Source organism: Schistocerca nitens, chromosome 2, assembly GCF_023898315.1.
Source record: "Schistocerca nitens isolate TAMUIC-IGC-003100 chromosome 2, iqSchNite1.1, whole genome shotgun sequence".
NCBI lineage: Eukaryota > Metazoa > Arthropoda > Insecta > Orthoptera > Acrididae > Schistocerca > Schistocerca nitens.
In genome coordinates, this window is record NC_064615.1 from 959,609,476 (window position 1) to 959,630,861 (window position 21,386).

Sequence of the window (21,386 nt, forward strand, 5' to 3'; positions counted from 1 at the left end):
TAACATTCCGCCAGTGCGGACTGTATTTCCTTCGTGATACATTACCCCGTTAAAATTGTTCGTTTACCAATAGCGGAAAAGGTCGATATCGTGTTGATGTATGACTATTGTGATCAAAATGCCGAACGGGCGTGTGCTATGTATGCTGCTCGGTATCCTGGACGACATCATCCAAGTGTCCAGACCGTTCGCCGGATAGTTACGTTATTTAAGGAAACAGGAAGTGTTCAGCCAGATGTGAAACTTCAACCACGATCTGCAACAATTGGTGATGCCCAAGTAGGTATTTTAGCTGCTGTCGCGGCTAATCCGCACATCAGTAGCAGACAAATTGCGCGAGAATCGGGAATCTCAAAAACGTCGGTGTCGAGAATGCTACATCAATATCGATTGCACCCGTACCATATTTCTATGCACCTGGAATTGCATGGCGATGACTTTGAACGTCGTGTACTGTTCTGCGACTGGGCACAAGAGAAATTACGGGACGATGACAGATTTTTTGCTCGCGTTCTATTTAGCAACGAAGTGTCATTCACCAACAGCGGTAACGTAATCCGGCATAATATGCACTATTGCGCAACGGAAAATCCACGATGGCTGCGACAAGTGGAACATCAGTGACCTTGGCCAGTTAATGTATGGTGCGGCATTATGGGAGGAAGGATAATTGGCCCCCATTTTATCGATGGCAATCTAAATGGGGCAATGTATTCTGATTTCCTACGTAATGTTCTACCGATGTTACTACAAGATCTTCACTTAAAACTTCCGGGCTGATAGGCTGTGGTCGAAATATAAAACTCTCTCCTGACGTTTCGTCTCCGACTGCGGGAGACATCCTCGGAGGTAAAGCGGCGAACGTTACCTCCGAGGACGTCTCCCGCAGACGGAGACGAAACGCCAGGAGAGAGTTTTATACTTCGACCACGACCTATCAGCCCGGAAGTTTTAAGTGAAGACAATACCGGCCGTGAAAGCTTACATTGTATGATCATTACTCCGGCCGGCGATGGGTGTCAGGCACATAGCTCGCGTGCAGTGGAAGCGGTATTGAGTAGCATATTTCATGACAGGTGGATTGGTAGTCGAAGCACGTTCACCGGATCTGATGTGCCCGGATTTCTTTCTGTGGGGAAAGTTGAAGGATATTTGCTATCGTGATCCACCGAGAACGCCTGACAACATACGTCACCGCATTGTCAATGCATGTGCAAACATTACGGAAGGCGAACTACTCGCTGTTGAGAGGAATGTCGTTACACGTATTGCCAAATGCAGTGAGGTTGACGGACATCATTTTGAGCATTTATTGCGTTAATGTGGTATTTACAGGTAATCACGCTGTAACAACATGCGTTCTCAGAAATGATAAGTTCACAAAGGTACATGTATCACATTGGAAAAACCGAAATAAAACGTTCAAACGTACCTACGTTCTGTATTTTAATTAAAACCTAAGGACATCACACAACAACCAGTCATCACGAGGCAGAGAAAATCCCTGGCCCCGCCGGGAATCGAACCCAGGCGTGGGAAACGAGAACGCTACCGCACGACCACGAGCTGCGGACACGTACTATACGAATATGTAATAAAAAATGGGGGTTCCTACATAAAAGAACGCAGTTGATATCCGCTTGACCTATGGCACCGCCATCTAGGGGGCCAACCATAGCGCCATCTGGTTTCCCCCTTCAAGTAAGACAAGTTTCGTCTTTGTAGTTTTTTCGTTTGACGCTTATTTAATGAGATATTTGGCCAGAGTCACGATCACTTGGAGCAGGAGAGGCACCAAAGGACATTTTAATTTCCACTGTCTATACTTTTACAAATAAATTCACAAAACTTTGTCAGCCTGACCAGGACGGATTCAGAATTCCCGCTCTTAGCAGTGGAACTTCGAAAATAATAACGAAATAAATTTTTTTACATGCGAAATCCTCTCCCAGCGTCCCTCCTATGTGACTATCCACAATTCCAACTCCCGTACTTTCTACCCCTCTGCCGGCGTGCCCCAAGGTTCTGTCCTTTCCCCTCTCCTCTATCTCCTGTACACTGCTGATATGCCCAAACCTCCCCCTCCTGTTCATCTTCTCCAGTTCGCTGATGACACCGCCTTCCTAGCCCTTTATCCTACCCTTCAACGGTCCCAACGTACCCTCCAAACCCACCTTGACCAATTCACCGCTTGGTGCAACCAGTGGTTCCTCCGTGTTAATCCCTCCAAGACCCAGGCGATCATCATAGGCCACACCACCCGCTCCTTCCGCCTCCATGATTTCTACCTCACCATTTATGGCCGTCCTATCCACCTCACTCCTACCCTCAAATACCTTGGCCTCACACTCGACCGCCACCTCACCTGGACTCCCCATCTCCTTACCATCCAAAACAAAGCTCACAACCGCCTCCGCCTCCTGAAACTCCTGTCCGGCCGGACATGGGGTCTGCATCCTTCCACCATCCTTCACACCTACAAATCCATGATCCGCCCCATCCTTTGTTATGCCAGCATCGCTTGGATTCCCGCCCCTCCCCGGTTCTATAAAGCCCTCCAAATCCTCGAACGCCATGCCCTCCGCCTCGCCTTCCGCATCCGCCTTCCGTCCCCCATGCGCATCCTCTATGACCTCATCCCCTTCCCCCCCCCCTTCTCCTTTTCCTTGAACACATCCGCACACTCTATATTGTCTGCCGCCTTGATCCCCCTCACCTCCTGGTGTCTCCCTTCCTCTCCACTCCCAACCAGTTGCCGCGCCTTTACCGTTGTGTTCCTCCCTCTCTCCATCTCCACACCCTCCATCTCCTTTCCCAACACAACTTCCACCGTCTACCCCTCCCGGATGATGAGCTTCGCCCTGACATCTACCCTTCCTACCAACTCTAACCCCCTCTTCCTGCCTCCTCCTCCAGGCTCCCTCTCCTCCCCCTCCCTCCTCCCGAGCGGATTTCCCCTCCTACTCCCCCTCCATCTCCTGTGCCTTCTTTCAGTGTCTCTGCGCTCCCTCCTGCCCTGTCTTCCCTTTTCCTCTCCTGCCCCATGTGTCTCCTGCCTCTTCGTGAACCCACAGTTGCCCCTCCTCTCTTCATCCCGCCGCTTCCCCAGCTGCCCCATGCTCTCCCCTCCTTTTCCATCCTCTCTGACCTTTCCCTCGGCAGGTCCCACCTGGTAGTTTTATTCTTCGTGGTGTGTGCTCCAAGTGGGTTTTCATTGTGTTGTTTCGGAGTGTTTTTAATACTGTGGCCAACTTTTAACCTGTGCATGAGCATCCAGTGTCTTCTCTGTGTTTTCAGAATCGCCAACTGTATTTTTTAACTTTCTGGTGACTTTTTTAACTGTCCCCCATGAACGTCTACAAGTCCATGTCTTTTTACCTCCATTTTCTCCCCTTACTCTGTTTTATGTTCACCTTTTTTCTCTCCTTATGTATGTATTATTTTATTCTTGTCTTAGTTGTCGTGTCACTCGGCTGAAGAGCGGCGGATTGTGCTGCTGACAGTCCTCCCCTGCCAATATGGGGCAGGGGAATGAAATCACAATAAAGAAAAAAAAAATTTACATGCGAAATTTCATCATTTTTTTCACTCATTAATGGCTATAGGTACACTTTTCTTCAAAAGTAAGAGAGATCCTTCGATGAATTTTGCACAGCATACAAATTATACTTAAAGGTGTATGAAACTGTAGAATTTTCCAAATCTATTAAAAACTGTGATAAAAATTGAGGTAAGTAACTACAAAATTTGTGTTTTTCTAATGATGAAGATTAAAATATAACAGTTCATTCGTTTTTTCATAAATTTAATAAATCCTAGAATTTCATACACCTGTGAGTATGGTATGTATGCTGTGCAAAATTCATCGAAGAATGTCACTAACTTATGAATAAAAGTTTACCTATAGCAAAAAATGCAGCCATTAGTAAGTGAAAAAAATGATGAAATTTCGCACGTAAAATGAGTGTGAATTCTGAATCCTGCCTGGTGATGCTGACAAAGATTTATGAATTTATTCGTGAAAGTATAGACAGTGGAAATTAAAATGTCCTGAGATGCCTCTCCTGCTCCAAGTCGGCCCGTTTGACGTCCTACCTCCCTTAAACACAGATATTCTAACTTGTACTAAATAAAAATAATATCATATTATTATCTTTTTAAATATCATCCTGTATATTATATACAATATACTCTGACATACCGACGACACTGATTATAAATATTATAGTCTTCTTCATCATTCCATGTGAAGCCCAGTTCACTACGTCACAGTATTTCTCAAATGTTTCTTGTTTGGTTTGAAATCCACGTCTATTGGCACCCAAAGTCTATTTTAGAAGGTACACCATCTTGTAATGAGCTTTCATTTACCCTAGACGCTAGAGTAACCAAAACCACAAACAGCAGTACTAGCCGGCAGGATGTCACCCCTACAAGTAGACCCGCTGACTTTCCATTTGAACTTCAGTTGACTCTCCATTCCGCTCTGCTGGTGTCGGGCTGTGCAGCCCCCTAAACACCCGATGGGCCGAAGCACACTGAGCAGCGCTGCAAAATAGTACACACAGACGGTGTCCTTTGTACACCCGACCGATGCGATGGTGTCTTCTTTCCGGTTAGCACCTGCTGCTCGGGCAACCCCACTAACTTCGTTGTATCGAATGGAGAATCTGTACTCACGGATTCAGTAGCTGACAGGTAGCAGCACAGTTTCCAGCTTTCGGTTGCGAAATTCAAACGGTGCTGCATCACTGACAAGGGGAAAACCTCATACACGGCCAACTAATTCGGTCCGTTTGTGTATAACGCAAGACGAAAGACTATTTTGGCTCAGGCCCTCCCGCCCCCCCTCCCCCAACCAACCCACCATTTTGGAGGAATCTGTCACCTCGACATTTCATGACGAGCAATCGACAAAAAATTGACAAAATCAGTAGATAACTGAAAACTGTGGGCTTTTCATCATAATTTATGGAGTTCACAAATACATATTTTCGTAGGAATCGAGGAATAAAATTTTTGACTGCCGCCGACGTACCAGTAAGGTAGCTACAGAAGTCGTTTGGCCGGGAGCAGAGAATTAGTATTCTATTTCCAAGTGCATTTTTCTCCATTTGTAAATTTATCCTATTTGTATTTTTTCAGCTTCGCAGTTAATAATAATGAAGGGTTAATGAGATAAGTAAATCAGTTCCAAAATACATCGATTGAAGGTTTATCGAAAACTTTTTGGTTAGTCACTGTATAAGTCACTAGAAATAATTTGATTAGGTTTATAAGCTGGAGAGCTACTTTCAAGGTCTATTTCTGTTCTGATGAAGTCTCCTTTGTTCGAAGAAGAGCTATACTGTTGGTCATTAGTATTCTACAAGATGTCTGGTAAGATACGTACTATCCTGTGTACCTCCTTTATTTAAATGTGGCACGGCAGTGAGTAGTCAACTTCAGATGGCAGTAAAGTCAAATACGCTGTCCACAGTCATTTCAGTAAATCGAAACTCAGCTGCAGAATAGACAATGAGAATTATAAACAATAATCGGCGCAACATCTAAGCATGTTAGCTTTCAGTGACTGAGTAAGGTAAGGCTACGTATTGTGTGCTGCAGGACGCTGATTTGAGAATTGTGGTTACACTACCTCACTGAACTGCTTTGGTAACAGGGCGATTAGAAGGTTGATCATTTTATTTATTTATTTACATTTTATGGCCCTCGTTGGACCTCTCTAGAGAAACTTTATACAAAGAATTTTCCAGTTGTCTGTCGGTCCAGTACTTCTTCATTATCTCGGATCTTATCCTTCGTTCTTCATCGGAAATCACCCTTCTTATTGTTTGTTTGTTGATTCTCGTTTGCAGTCTGTTTTGTTTGTCTGTGAGTTTCCTGGTCTCGTCAGTTTTGTTTCTTAGGTCTTCCAGTGTAATCTGTAGCTCATCAATATCTTCCTTGATTTCTGTAATCCACTTAATGTTGTACTTACTATTCCAAAATTTTTCTTTTATTCTCCTGATGATCCTCTTCTCTGGTGTTATGATTAGATGTCTGAAAAATGAAATGCGTTTCTTCCAGATTGTACTCATTATCGGTTCAATTTCCTTGTAGACTGTTTCGTTTATAGCAGCTCAAGCGTCCATCTTTCTGGTATGATTTGCTGACGCACGTTCTGATGATTCTTCTCTCTATTTTGAGTATTTTGTCTATTTGTGCAGTCTTAGTTGTTTTGAAGATCGTTCCACTTTCGTATGTTATTTCTGGTTGAGTGACTGTTTTGCAGTGTTTTAATGTTGTTGCTATTGACGGGCTCTTTTTGTTGTAGGCGTTCTTGGTAATATATTGTGCTCTACTCAATTTGTTTATTAGGTTATGCGATGCTCGCTTTTCATTGAGGTTATATGTTATGATTTCTCCCTGATATTTAATTTATCTACAATTTTCATTTCTTGGTTTCCTATGGCAATTTCGTTTTTGAGTGGTGGTTCAGTTAACATGATGACTGTTTTTTCAAAGGATATTCTAAGACCAATTTTCTTTGCTATTTTCTGCAGAGAGCTAACTTGTTGTCTGGTTTCCTGAATACTGTTGGACAAGAGAGCAAGGTCATCAGCAAATCCTAGACAATTTACATTTATTTTGTCTTCGCGTCTTCCAATTTGGATGTTCTTTGGGTTAATCGTGTACCGTTTCCACATTATGTGTTCCATAGCACAGTTGAACAGCAGGGCTGCCAAGTAACCTCCTTCTCATAAACCTGTTTTCATGATGAATGGCTTACAGTTCCCCCCTGAACTTGACTTTTGATACAGCGTTGGTTAAGGTGATTTCTACCAGTTTGATTAATTTTGTATGGAGCCCGAAATTTCCTAAGATTTTTAAAATTGAAGATCTACAGATACAGTCATGTGCTTTTTTAAAGTCCACGAAGGTTATTGCAACAGGTTTATTTCGTTTCTTGTAATATGCTGTGGCTAATTTTAAGTGATGATCTGTTCTGCACAGCTTCTCCAAGGTCTGAAGCCTCCTTGGTATTCACCTAATTCTTCCTCTATTTCGTATCTTTATTAAATGACATTTCAGCTAGTTGGCAATTTGTGCTTAAAGAATTTATGTGTACACAGTCTGGGAGACCACCCTTTCACACAACTGGGCGCTATAATAGGAAAGCTAAGACACAAATCTAGTAATGTGTTGCTTTCATGAAACTATTCATTTGCGGAATATATACGATATTTCGATATTCAGACGCCATTCTTCACCCGCTGCGCTAAATATATCAAAGTGTGTTGTGTGAGACTATTTTTCTTGTACATTCGGGTCACATCGCATTACTAACTTTGTTCTGAAGGGCATTAATTATTTCCTAATTACTTGCTACCTATGAGAGCAGCTGATATTTCATCACACACACATACACACACACACACACACACACACACACATACACACACGCACACAAACGCGCGCGCTCGCGCGCGCGCGCGTACGCAGTTTACATTGTGTTTACATACTGTATGCGTGTGCACGACCACCTCGATCGGACTGTTCGCGCCATGGATCCTCAGCTGAGAAACCTCGCACAGCTGGCCACGGTGCTGGAGTCATCATGGCTCCACATCGCTGCCAATGCCCTCCAGAAACTCACTGAGTCTCTTCCTGCACGTCTCGCAGCAGTGCGCGCTGCAGAATCTGATTATTCACGCTTTTGACAGGTGGTCGCATTAACGTGACTGTACAGTGTAATATAGCTCCACAGTTTTGAAGATAACGTGTTGCCGTGGCAGTCACATTGCTCCTTGTTGGAACCTCTTTGTAGATGCATTTATGTTGACAACCCCACGCCAGTCTCGACGTTGTAAAGGAAGTTTCTTTGTAACGTCCCCTTCATTCTCCGTAATACAGCCATTGTCTTTTAATGTATCTCATAACTTTAATTTGGTATCGTAAGCTGGGCCAGGAATTTAATTTTCCTATAACTGCAACTGAACACCACCAATTTAGTCTAATACCATCTAATCTCTTCCCTTGTTTACTCAAGCTGACATATGTTTTGCATTTGTGCCATAATCCATATTTGCGATATCGGTCCTCTTTTGGAATTACTGAACGCATCTATTGCCTCATGCAATAACGCTACGGTGCATAATTAGCTTTTCAATCGTGGTGTTACTCAATAGCATGTTTGACTTGATTACATACTTTTCCCTTGCGACTGCCATAAATTTGGTCACCATTTGTATCCTGTTCAGGAGAAAAATATTGAAATTCTTGTGCCCGTAATTTCGATAGTGTACCAAAATTGCTATTTTTTTGTGAATTTTATGTAGACCATACTAAACCTATGCCCCTGCAGTTTCTTTGTTTTCTCTCTTATTTTCGCTGAAGGTGTTTGCTTGCATAGCTGCATAAGTAAATCTGAAGGAGATTGATGTTGTCCCATTCAGTTCTTAATCATGAGTTCCTTTTCACGTCCAGTGTCCTTTCCATGGTTCTTAAAATTTCACATAATTTTTATCTTTGAAGGTAATCCCCACACCGTGCTGCAAGCTATACGTGTATTCTCAGCTCACCAAGCCAAAAATTTGTTCTAGGTATACAAAAATAAATCACCCCCTCTTAATCACTAAAGATTTTTCTGGAATAAAGTGCAATTCTAAAATTATTCTCTTTGAAACCAAAGTGATCATCTTCGACACATTCTTCCAGTTTCTTTCTAACCCAACCGCTTAGGATCTGAAGAGAAGTGTTCTATTATGTGACAGAATGTCAATTAGTCTGAAAGCAGAGGCGTTTCTAATTTCTGGTAAGGAAACCGTACTCCTCTCTATTCGTCGAGAAAAATGCCAGGATATTCTTTGTGTTAAGAAGCTGACCTTCATTCTACAAATATTTCATTTACTTCGAACTAATTATGTATTTCTATCCAAAATGAAAATTACTGTAAAATCTACCCTATTTTCACTCCAGTCTTACTTAATTTAGGAAGAGTTAACCTCTTCCTCAGCATCTCGTTTCACAAACACCATATTGTAACGTTCCCTGGCAAACTCATACATTAACAAACTAAAATTTATTTGTACCATATACGCCGCTCTGACCAATTTGTATATATTGTAATTATTTAACAAAAAATATTATTGAATTTTGTGTAAAAGACATTTGTTATTATTGTAATATTTTTTGTAGTAATATTCTCTCTGTATTTAGGATGGTAATATTTCTATATTCATTATGTAATTGCAAAATGTGTCAATATCTGCGATAACAGAGATGTGAAATTCAGCCAGTGGAAAATAATGTCGTGAAATTACAAAGAAATGTTTATAGTCAGCAATACTATAAAAACACAATGCACTATGTATTCTTTGGTCTTCCTCGTTTAGAGCTGAAAGCGATAGGAAGTTGTGTCGATGTATTTGGTGAATGGGTAGACGTCATTTGTCTGTATCTAGATTTAGCCGCCATTGAAGGAGAAATTACGAAGTAATGTGAGTTGAATATTTGTTGTGGTAAAAATACATTGAAATTTATAAAAAGTGTGTATTATTAATGTAAATTAGCTTGCCCATGTCATCTATAATATTTCTTTAAAGAATTTTCAACATTTTTTAGCGATGTTGCTGGGCTGTGCCGCGACCGATCGATTTGCAGCGGCGGCACATTTAAAAAATTGTTCCGCTAAAGGAAAAATCAACCAAACCCGTAAATCGGGAACAGATAGATAAAAATTAACAGTGAATTAAGAGAATGTTCCTTTTTTTACAGCGATCCTGAGACTGACGGATTTTAAGAATAGTTACACATTTGTGCATTCTTAGATGGATAGTTAACATTGAAATTTAACAATTTTGGTTCTTTCAAATAACTTAAATGTATAGCGAGGTTGGTTTGATCAGTGATAATTAAATGTCGGCTTGGTAATAATTAACCATTTTCTGCTAATAGTGATAATCTTGTGTTCCATAGTTAACGCCGGGATAGAATTCAGTAAATAATTAATAAAAAAATCCACTGCATTTAGAAAATGTGTGCCAAGGCCGAATGATGTAAAGGATTTAATTTTCAACTAAATATTCTTAATCAGTTAATATGAGTTCACGTAATTTTTAAATGTACGTAATTCTTTTGAGAGTGAAAATTTTTATTACCACACGTAAGTAAGAGAGAGGTTCTACAACAAAGTTCGTACTTACAGAAGAAAGTTAAAGAAAGGCAAATTAAGTAACTAAAAGCAATAATAATTAATAATTATTCTTTAACGAAAACAATAGCAATTTCGTTAAAATATATATGAGAATTATTCCCCTATATCTGTAATTCTTATGGTAATTGTACTGGACGTTTAGTTGTTACAATGTCTATTAACGGTCCTAGCATTCAAGTCACTCTTCCAGTTCATAACGAGCGAGTATGCTTAATTATTGTCGCCCGCATCTCGTGGTCGTGCGGTAGCGTTCTCGCTTCCCACGCCCGGGTTCCCGGGTTCGATTCCCGGCGGGGTCAGGGATTTTCTCTGCCTCGTGATGGCTGGGTGTTGTGTGCTGTCCTTAGGTTAGTTAGGTTTAAGTAGTTCTAAGTTCTAGGGGACTGATGACCGTAGATGTTAAGTCCCATAGTGCTCAGAGCCATTTTCTTAATTATTGTCCATGCCTTCACATTGTTTCAGACACACAGGATTACTAGACTGCTACATGGTTGTAATTATTGTTTCAATCGTTTCCTGTTGTGTACATCAACTTTTCATCCAGCTTTCTAAAATGTGCAAACTTACAGTTGTATAATTAGTTAATATATAAGAACTATAACTGGATCAAAAAATCAGTTGAAAAACGAACACTCTAGATATGATTAAATGCCTTTTCTTTCCTTATCTGCATCTGCATATCAAACATTATAGACCAAAAGAATACAAGATGAAGCTGATGAACTAATCGTCCATTGTTGTTCACATTTATCTCTGCGTGATTATGTCAGTAATTCATTGCCACTGATTTTATCGTAATCCTACCTTCAGTCTATTTAATCATTTCAAATTATCTACTAGTTAGGATCCCCATATATTATTCTGAACGCACCTCGCACTTGCTGACTTGTATGAACTTAGAATATTCGAAACAGTATCAACACCTAGCCTCGTTACTGGACCATGTGTTTTTTTCTCAAGATCCATCTCTTCTCCAATCACAGCATAAAGAAGTTCAACTTCAACTCAGAATATTCCGAGGTTTTCTTGAGTTTCTAGAGTCTTACTCCTGCGTTCAACAGAAACAGCGTGTCTTGTGTTAGAAAATAAATAACGATTTTTCTTCACCAAAACTAAGTATGTACTTTCATACCACAGCGAATATCTTTTCCATTAGCGTTAATTATTTCTCGTCTCTCTGTTAAACACCACAAAACTAACTTTTTTGTGTTCCCTTATTGATTAATTCCTCTTGTAGCAGCTGTCTTCTGTCTGGGGACCTGTTTGATCGTTCCTACTCTAGTCTATATTTTGTGCACGTCTTTCTCTCTTAAGTATTCCTTGAAGCCTCTGGATGCCTCCTACCAGTCGATTCCTTCATTTAGTGGAGACGTGCTTGTCACCTTTCTATGTATGAACTATACATCGTGCACATTTCACTTTGTAAAAAATTACATTCCAGATAAATACCTCCAGGAAAGTACTGCCAACACATTTATTCTAAATGTTAACTTATTTGTGTTTCTGAGCAAAGCATTTTCTTCTCTTTCCAGTCTACATTTTTTATCCTTTTTTTCCGAGATCGTCAGTTATGCTTTCTCTCTGAACCTCATTTCCTTTTCCTTTTGGATTCCTTTAATGCTTGCTAGTAAACTGATTCAACAACATGTAGGATCGCCACAACGTCCAGACAAGGAGATGGCCATAGGAAGAAAGATAAAAATAGAATCGAATACAACAAGTGGTTGGTTACAGAACTGTAACAGTGATCTATCGTGAGCTTTTACAACAATAACTATTTTAAAGAAGATCAGTTAACCAAGGTTAAATTATACAGATTTACTCTGAATTAGTGACACTTCATAGCTTTTAGAATTGTTGTTGTTGCTGTTGTTGTTGTTGTGGTCCAAAGACTCGTTTGATGCAGCTCTCCTTCTGCTCTATCCTATGCAAGCGTCTTCATCTCCAAGTACCTACTGCAACTTATGTCTTTCCGCATCTAGTTACTGTATTCGTCTGTGGGTGTTGCTCTGCTATTTTTAACCCCACACTTTCGTCCAGTACTAAGTTGGTGATCCTTTGATGTCTCCAAATATGTCCTAGCTGCCGATCTCTTCTCTAGTCACGTTGTGACACAAATATTCTTTGTTCCCCTATTCGATTCAGCACTTCCTCATTAGTTTCGTGACCTACCCATCTAATCTTCAGAATTCTTCTGTAGCACCACACCTCAAAAGCTTCTATTCTCTTCTTGTCTAAACTGTTTATCCTCGATGATTTACTTCCATGCATGGATACACTCCCTAGAAATACTTGCAGTAAAGACTTCCTGACGGTTTATCTGTACTTGATGCTAACAAATTTTTCTTCTTCAGAAATGCTTTTCTTGCCATTTCCAGTAAACGTATTGTATCCTCTCTCTCTGGGCCATCATGGGTTGTTTTGCTGCCCAAATAGCAAAACTCATCTACTTCTTTAAGTGTCTCGTTTCCTAAATAAAATACAATTTAGATATTTCAGCAGCATTAGAAAGCAACATATTTTTTTATAATTGTACAAGTAATATTCTGGGTGCAGTGAATGTTAGACCTATTGTGTTGGCGGTGAACGGCTATGATTCAGCATCGTTTTTATTTTTTATTAACTTTATTCATTGAACAGCATGACGATATTCCTACATCTTCTTTCTGGATCAGCACTCTTTCATAAACTAAACACCCAACCGAAAAAATAACTACTGGTTAACTTGTTAACAGAGATTCCGTGTGTGTCACGATCGTGAAGATTGAGATAATTACAAATAGTTGCTTCTCATATGTTAAGACCTTTCACCTGTTAGTGCGAATCGCAAACATTTCAAACTGTGTCATCAGTGGAACTCTACAAACAATCAACTTTGTGGTGAGCAAAATTCAACTAAACAATTCTTTACTAACTTTCGATTAATTGCGCTGATTTAAGGACGTACCATAACAGATAAACAAACTGTGTCCTGGGCCACTCTGCAGTTTCTTCAATTTTATTGAAGATGTCAGATCGAAGGTCGCAGATCCAAGATAGAGACCATAGATGCGGCAACATCGCACTGACATCATGGTGAGAAATTCAAATTTTGGCGAGGAAAAGAGCAATTAGGGTACCTCCAAAACCTCACTATGTCACTCCTCCCCTACACCTATGATGTCACCCCTGAAAAAAATGGGAAACGGTCGGTCTCTTTCCAGCTGACAGAGAGGAAGGGTAGGTTAGTGCACTTCATTTATTTTTGGTGCTTAACGGTAATTCTGTGCAGGAGAGGAAGGCAGAGTATTTTGTTTATTGATTTGTTTATAGCTCAATTGGTCTATCTGCACAAACCTACCCCACCCCTCCCCCTCGTTTACCACACCACCCACACTCCTATAACTACACCAACCGCCTACCAACACCCCACCGCAGGAAATGGCGAAAAACGGTTAGTCTGCGCTAACTTGCAGGAGAGAAAGGTTTCGTTAGTGTCCTTTGTCTATTTTGGGTGAAAACCGAAGTAAAGATGGTTCCTGATTACACATCTATGTGCATAGTGCTACACAACAATTGCCTAAAATTGAAATAAAGTTCAAAATTGATGATGTCATAAAAGTGATGTTATCCTGCTGTAAAAAACCACAATACCCCTCTAAACTAGCTACAAACGGTCTCTAAACAAACAGTAACTTGACGTAGGACGCTCCCTTCACCTACAGGTAGAAATAAATCTATTTGCCCCACTTGTGAATTGGCGGGAAGAAGACTCACTCTAAGGCGATAACTGATACAACCCCCTAAATGATATTTTTCGCATGTAAATTATATATAGTTTTATAAAAGAGAACTGGAATGATGTAAAAGGAAATTTTACTACACACGTACAGCTGCTGTGGTGTTCATGACTTTTTTGAAACGCTGAATGGGCTTAGTTTCCAGTTGCTGATGGATGTTAAGACACTTAGTTTTTATTTTCCTAACTTTTCAAAGCACAGCTCTACAATAAGAAATCCACACTGGTATGTAAGTACAGACGAGAAAATCAGAGCAATCACATATCTAAAAGTTCGTGACATATTTCGAAACGCGCAGAAATAAAACACTGACCAAAGCAGTTCAGATTTCTAAACGATTCCTCTAGAATTAGAAGTCCTGTCCTAAGGACGAGAGACATGGCTGGAGTTTTAAGTGAGTATTCGACGTCCTGCAACTGTTGGCCTGGAGATGCTCTAAGCCACAATGGCAGGTGGCGACAGCGTCACACCCGCTCATCTACTTGGACTTGTGTCTGAGCTCTCGAATAAAGAATACATCACGTGACTCTCTGGGATCATGGAACTTTCCGGAGGTACCTTGTTCTGCCCCCGTCTTCTTCGAACCAGACTCTAGAGATACCTATGTCCCACCATAAACAATGTTTTGTGAGTGTATGATATCATGGAACCTTCTGTAGACGCCTTTTTCTGCTCTTGTCTTATTCGAACCAGTCTGTAGAGACTCCTACGCCTCTCCCCCCCCCCCTCCCAAAAGGACGTACTGTGATCCTTTGACGTCATGGACCTTCTGTGAATGGAGAATCCTGAATGGTTCTTACTGTATTTACCCGCAAAAATAGCCTACTGCTGCTGGTGTGGTATCACGGTCCGCCGCTTCCTACAAATGGGCAAACAACAAGAATTTGAGTTGAAAACTATTTAGTACAGATCAAGAAAAAAAACATATAGCAGTCATATTGCACTGACGGTTAAACCTATCACAGGTTGTCTGCGGATCATGAAATATGGAAACTTTTTGCCAAAGACACTTAGCCAACTACAGTGCTGTGCTACTGTCGAGGGAAGCTTCAATTTTTCGGCGTGAACCCGATCTCCAAGCAGGTTACATGACCGCAAACTACTCTATCATCACATAATACTGCTACGTCGCTGTAGTAAACACAATTCATATGCTAACAACCACCAGCACATTATACTCCTGCCTTAAGGAGTAGAAATTATATCTCTAGAGAGCCGAATCTTTATTATGGGACGCGCTTAAAACTCGAAAACAGAGGAAAATGGTAGTTTCACGTAGTTTCTTTAATGAATACTGATGTTAAAGATATAACAGACACAGATCATCCTTGTACCTTACAAAGTCGACAAACACTGTAGTACTCATAATCATATGTGTTTCTTATGTACAGAGAAGCAGAAAATGCTCTTCTACTAGTGTTACACCATCTCGAAACAATCGTCACAACACAATGTATGTACTTACAACCAAATAAAGACTGGGAATGTGTAGAATGGCAGTATACCGCCCAGTCGAAGAACTCTAAGATCTCCCACACACACAACACACACACACACACACACACACACACGCACACACAGAGAGAGAGAGAGAGAGAGACGAGAAAGAAGTGTGATGTCACATCACATCACCTCACAACTGAAAGAGAGGCTTCTGTTTCCAGTCTATAGAAACCAGTCACAGATGTGCAAATGACTCGAGAACAGGACGCTTCCTGCAAGCCGCTAAATGTATTTCTCGAAAAGACTAGCCCCCCTGGAACAATAGCGAAATACCTAACAATACATTATGGATGAAGAACTGAACGGTCAACGGTGCTATTTTTCAAACGTTGTGGATGTGCTGGCACTGTCTGAAACTGGACCTTGGTTAAGTCAAATCAGGCTAGTCAAGGAAAAACGTTAGGCTGATGAAAGTTACTCTTGGAAGCTTCTCACTGCTGATACCTCTCTATTCCTCCCTCTTACCTATGCCTGCCAGAAACTATTATGGTCCGTTGTTAATTGGATTTAGAATCACGTGAGAGATGTTTACAGTAAAGCATTCGAAAAAATTGACAACAATGTTGCATTGGCGCATAACCTAGACCATATGAGTCTGACAAAGGAGTTCACTCAGAAATCTTTCCTAAATGCGCTTACAGATGGTGGGCACACATTGCACAGTGAACACGTGCGGAGCTGCCCAGAGTCCACGGCGGCAGCTGCCGGGGATAGCCTAAACTGCTTCGTAAGACAGTACGTGGAGTACTGTTATGATTGTGCAGGAGTTATGTGGTCAATTCTGCAGGATGCAAACACAAATATGCACCCAGGCTGACGTGTATTGCCGAAAGCAAACAGAAGCTGTTTTCGGTCTAGAACAATAGCATATATTCACACCTGTGTGTGGTGTGTGCCCGTGTGTGTGTGTGTGTGTGTGTGTGTGTGTGTGTGTGTGTGTGTGTGTGTTTGCGTGTGCGTGTGTGCTGCACAGCCAGTGGTCCTCTCCATTCACAGATAACAGACTTTGCCGATCTCTTTCAGAGATAAAGTCCCTCCTAACATACAGCTCCCTAACCTTGCCTTTTAGCACCAGTCTGCAGTTCCAGAGAAACTGCTGTTAATGCTAAAAGTTTTATCGGTAGAGACAGGGAGAGGTAACACCTGTCGATAACAAACAATTATTCGTAAAATACTCCTGTCTAAAATATCTCAAAACCGCTAATCATTCTGACTTCAAAGGATTTTCAGAGAGTTGAGGAGAAATACTTTCTGCAAACCGAAACATGCTTGCCTTATAAACAATAGTAAAATACCTGTCCGCTGACCACCCTTCCCAAATGTATACCGCCGCCAGTATTCCTCGCGAGTGAGAAAATACACGTTTTCACATCCCTAGAGTATCGTGGAAATCATTTACGACATTATGTCATGGACCATATATCATTTCTACGATCTACTACGCTAGAAATACGACAGTGTAATGTTGTCAGAGTCTTCGTAGAAAGGATAATGTTTCGTGAAAAATTTGTCACCATTCTTTCAAATGGAGCATACCTCCTTAGTGCAAATCTGACAGTATCACAGAGTTTCGAATACGCTATCCATTGAATCATTTTCGTTGCTGCAACAACCTCATACCTCCAAGTATAATTCGGTGCAAGAGCAGGGAGTGATTCGGGACATAAACACAGCTGTGCTCATTCTATAACCCCTCCCCACACTGGTCGATAGTGAACCGAACATGATACGGTATTCCTTCTAGAGGAGAGTACATCCATTTGGATAGTACACATATGTGTAGTGGTGATTATTTATTTAGAAGCAAGCCAAGTACTTACACGTTTATCCAGCTATCATACATAGAGAGCCAATTAACAAACAAATACAAGCCGGAACCAATGAATGTCAGTATTTCCTCCAGTGACAGTAGTCATCTTACTACCTCTTATACTTCGATAAAAATTGCAGCGCCTCATTATGTATGTGACATACCAACGGTATTTGCGGTCATTCGGCTTCTAGACAGTCACTTCTTTGTGGATGGATCACAGCCCCATTAAAAATCCAGTGAAATGCGTTTTAGCCTGCCATCGTCTTGTGCCTCAGCTCACCGACTTGTCAGATTCTAATTCTTGGGTTGTTTCCCTTAAGATTCCAATAAATGAATCCGAACCTGACACATGATATCTGCTTCAGCTAACTCCAGATGCTTACTGCTAGGCCTTTTACGGCAGTTAACGTTCCAGTTGTCAGCGTACGAGTTTCTAGATCTATTCATATACAATAGCTTTCGGTGCGTTCAGGTCAACAAGCGACTCCACCGAAAGTCTTCCCGCATACTTGCAGACAAGTCCCACATCTAAAACAAATACGCTTCTAGTGGTTGCACCCTGCATGGGGCAGGATACATTGCACCAGTATTATCGATTACCCTTCTATCCCAATATCACATGCTGATAGAGTAAAAAACTGCCTATATACCTCCCTACATATTCTAATCCACACCCATGTTTCCAGGACATATACGTTGCCTTTCCCAGAGTTTTCTTTTTCCTTTCGTCACATATTTGAATGGAGTATGCCACCGTATACACGCCTAATAGTATTCTTGTGACTCCTGTGCTTTACTGAACAGTCCGTTAACATGAACATCTGTGGTCTCACTTGACAGGATAGAGTGACGAAATAAGTGACGAAATACTGAATCAGGCTATAAAGATGAAGCACCAGGTAGGTACTGATGATGGACTCACAATATTCGAAATGCATTGTGAGTTAATAGAGCAACTTTCGTGAGTTTAGATAATAATTATTTGCAAATGAGCTCAATGACTTTACTATACACTCTGTTGCTACACTTGGTGAGCATTACAGCCCAAAATGATTTTAATAAAAAAATCGTGTTATATCTTTACTTATGTGCAATTTGATTTCTCAGAGGTTTACGTGTGTCACTTCTTGTGTGCCTGCTTGTATAATTGCAAATAATTAACCTTCTTCTGTTGCAGATCTACGATATTATCCTTTATGAAGCAGGAGATTTATTGGGCTGACGACAAATTAAGACGCTCCATAAAATATGTAGAAGAAACTACGAATTCTGCTACTGGAGCCGTTCTCCCGTTCACGTCGCAAAACATAATAGAAAATCCAAGTGCATTATACAAGTTTATACAGCGAAGAAAATGATGTCTCGGTGTAGTATTTCGTAATGGAATTCTACAGATTGTAGTTTGTTGTCAAACATTCGGCTTTCATCAATAGGAATGGTAATATTGGAAAGAACTAAGAGCGGGAAATAATATCTATGGTATCATCAGTAACACAATAAAAAATATACAGGGTAAAAAAAGCTTCATACGCACTACATCACTGACAAATAGAGTCAATTTAAGCATGTGAAACAGCCCTGAGAATTGTCTAGGGATAGATATACATCAACAAATTTTATTAACAACAGTCTTCCGTTATGGAGTGGATCATTGTAAGTTTCCTGTGGCACAGTTAAAGATTAAGAATTAAAGTGTATATGAAATATCGGTGCCATCCAATGTGAGTGTGTCATTACTTACGAAACAATTCACGTAAATGGAGGTGATTCACAACTTCAGATGTATTCAGGACCAGAGGAATCATCTATGAGAGAAAAATGTATGAAGAGTGGAAATGGGCAAGGTTGTAGGTCCATTTGTTTTTTTAAAATGGTTTTCAGTACTGTTATGTTCTTAGTACGCTGTTTCATGACCAAAGACCTATTCCAAGTATCAATTCATGGAGAAACTCTTTGAAACATTCATTACTAGAAGGTACACGGTCTTTGTGAGAAGCAGTACTTACCTCAGCAGTTCTGTCAGGCAAAACTATAAACCCAGTCTAAGTGATTCAAACGCACATAGCTGACTTCCTTGAATTTAAAGACGCCGCTGAAACATCGTTGTCAGCACGCGCTAACATATCAAAATCCACTCTCAGGAAGGTCTCTCATACTAATCCAACTCAAACAGCTATTAAAAATTCTTAAGCTGATACAGAAGACTGGAAAAGTGTCACTGTTTCCAAAGGAGAAAAGACAGAGGCAGATACATGACATCCCATACTTCATGTGAAAGACCAGTCAGGTTCATAAGTTGCACAACAGAAATACCTGTTGAAGATGTTGCCAAGTTGCACAACATAAATACCTGTTGAAGATGTTACCATTTCTTCAACAGTACAGGGAGTTTACTTGTAAAACTTCACGACTGCTGATACAGCGGAAATCGAGACCGAGGGTTTTTCGTGAATTTATTTTGTCATTTCCTTATATATGTTAATTTCTTTTCTTATAATGGTTAATATTCAAACTAAATGTTACTTACCAGTATGAGAGTAATAAGTCAGTCTAACAAAGCTGTAGTTGCATCAGTTGTCCTGTGTACTCGACAAAATTATACTATCGAATATAGGTAAAACATTCACAACATAATTAGTATATTTACAAATATGTTGTGGAAGCTGTTTAACAGAACAGATGCAGAATAAACAATTTAAGCACACTTAACTTTCTCTTAAAGATTTTGTCCCTCAAACAAGAGTAGCGTGACCGAAATTATAGTTCTTCAGCTTGTCGGCACTACTGGGCGAAACACCTCCACTTTTAATTATCCCACTCCACAAACAGGTCACTGCCCTTCCTAAAGCAACATCTGCAGCGAGTTGTGTAAGCGCAGCTCTTCTAGCTACAAATCCCATAACACACATATTTACTTCCACTTACAGCAATGTCACTTCGTATAATTACTATCCCAACTACTATGAGCGATACACGTACAATTATTGACCTATTACTCCCCTGAGAAATACAGTAAAATTCTCGAGACCGTTTCTTTATGTTTCTTACCCAGGATTATTGCCATCCAGTTACGAGTTGGCTGCTTATCCGCACTGTTCGCCTAGTTATCCATAAGTCTTGAAGAACGAGTTTTAAGCACCGCAGCCGCAGAAAGAGCATAAAAACCAACCATATATAAAAATATAATAATTCAAAATTAATTTCTTATGAAGTTATCGCTAATTGTGCATCAAATTAGTCTAGTCTGACACGAAGGTGTTTATATGCAATCCAGTCATAAAATATAAGTCGTTACAATTAAGCACAGCTACTTTTTAACTGGAAACATCTTGCCTCGAAGGAAATCTGTTACGTAAAGCAAAATGAGGTTGGAGTTACATTAGCCGCTAGGGGTGGCCGAGCGGTTCTAGGCCCTACAGTCTGGAACCGCGAGACCGCTACAGATCACTCACAGTAGACGCCGTCGGCTACAGTTGCGGCGATTTGTAGAGCATGTCAAAGTGGTAAACCTACCTTGTCACTCACAATGTTTAGGCAGTAATCTCTGTTTTACTTAGGAAAAACAAGGAAATACAGGATGGCACAACCATAAGCTACAGATACTTGTCTTTGAAACTTTTTTCAAATGACTTCATTTCCTACTGATACTATAAACGTTAACAGGCAGGAAGTGCTGGTTCTAGGATAAGTAGCTCACTGATGGCGTCGGTGACAGCGTCATGGGATTTTCCCACCACCCTTCCTCCACCAGTCTGACGAAGCCCAACTGCCCTATGTACAAATGGCGGGATATTCAAAAATTGTAAGGCTTTCATGTGTTTTTTACCATTCTAAATACCTGAGACAAAGATGAATGAGCGCACTGCACAACCAGTTAATAAAATCTTGATTTTGTGTTTAATTTTATTTGTGTTTTCTTTGCTCGCATGTCAGTTGTGCAGTGCAAGAGCATTCTTATTTGAAGCACAGTAGCTAGCAGTTGAGTTTCGTAGGGGAGGAGATCTGACATTTGTAAATATGAGGGAATTTAACTAAAATTCTTTATTATGCAGATGAAAACTGTGGTGTCACCGCTAGACATCACACTTGCTAG